Source organism: Gekko japonicus, unplaced genomic scaffold (assembly GCF_001447785.1).
Source record: "Gekko japonicus isolate JY-2015 unplaced genomic scaffold, Gekko_japonicus_V1.1 scaffold462, whole genome shotgun sequence".
Taxonomy (NCBI): Eukaryota; Metazoa; Chordata; class Lepidosauria; order Squamata; family Gekkonidae; genus Gekko; species Gekko japonicus.
This window is the reverse complement of record NW_015175369.1, coordinates 379,310-380,726: the sequence shown is the minus strand read 5'-3', so window position 1 is coordinate 380,726 and position 1,417 is coordinate 379,310. Positions and strand designations below refer to the sequence as shown.

General features: G+C 48.3%; 1 protein-coding gene across 1 annotated transcript in view; it reads left to right on the top strand.

Moving 5' to 3' along the window:
• Nucleotides 1-1,417, top strand: part of SCG3 (secretogranin III) — a 54,802-nt gene that overhangs the window by 45,457 nt on the left and 7,928 nt on the right. The gene's annotated exons all lie outside the window — the stretch shown is intronic.

The window sequence follows — 1,417 nt, the reverse complement described above, 5'->3', positions numbered from 1 at the left end:
ATTCAGCTATTGCGAATAATGCAAACCCGCATTGCCAGCGTGCCTCTTCCATTCCCTGATACACACCTGGAGTAATTTACTTTCCTTGTATCCCGTGCTCCCAGAGGGCCCTGTACCACATGCTTTCATGCAGAGGGTCCAAAGTTTCATTTCTACGGTTGCAAATAAAAAGGACCTTGGGTTAACAGGACTGGGAAGGACTCTTTCTTGACAACTGCTCCCAGTGAGAGTGGACAGTACAGGGCTACCTGGGCCAGCGTTTGCCTCGGCATTGTGGTGGAGAGGGCCGTCCAGTTGCAGCCGACATATGGCAACCCCTTCTGGGGTTTTCAAGGCAAGAGATGAGCAGAGGTGGTTTGACATGGCCTGCCTCTGCATCACGACTCTGGTATTCCTTGATGGTCTCCCATCCAAGGACTGACCCTGCTTAGCTTCTGAGACAGGATGAGATCAGGGTACCCTGGGGCCATCCAGGTCAGGGCAAAACATTTGTGTGTGTAAAGGTCTGTCAAGTTGCAGCTGGCTTACAGTGACCCTGCGTGGTTTTCAAGACGAACAGAGGCGGTTTGCCATTGCCTGCCTCTGCAGAGCAACCCTGGACTTCCTTGGTGGTCTCCCATCCAAATACCAACCCCACTTAGCTTCTGAGATCTGTTGAGATCTGGCTAGGCTGGGCTATCTGGGTCAGGGGCCTCAGGCAGCTTCTTTGCTGTCCTGCCGAACTCATCCAGGTCAGTACACAAAAATTAGGGACGTATGAATAGCTACCAACTGTCTCATTTAAAGCAATGATGCTGTCCACAGGGGATTTAAGCAGTATATATATTATCTTCTGCTTCCTGTTGACTGAAGGTCTTTTTAGAGGACACAAAAGGGCAGTAGCCCAGATTACCTGTACGGAGATACCTCTACAATCAGTGAGGGGCAGCCCTGCTGTAAGGGGAAGCCTTGCTCAAATCAGGACTGGATGGATGTTCTGGCACTACACAGTAAAATCCAGTTGCGAAGTGCATTGAAATTGGATTGGAAGTGCCATTATTACGAGTGTGTGAAAGCACCTAGAGCAGCATTACACACTCAGGAAAGGGGGGGGGGATGCTTTTCATTTAAAGTCCTGAAATAAAAAGAACAGGATGGTGCAGGATCTATGTCAATAATGACAATACCAACCAAGTTCAACTAGTTCCTTTGAAAATCACTCAACCACAAGCCAACTGTCACTGGATAGCACCGTGCTAACTGTGAAAAGAATCCAGTTCCCAACTGTGCAAAGACAATGACCTGTTGAGCTGAATGGCCTTGATGCTGTGACCAAAACTTTGGTAACTGGGGAGCATATATTATTTTCTCCCTCATAGTGAGGGATCAGAGAAAAGGTGAGGGTCTTTTACTCTGTACGTGCACATGAGCTGATGAA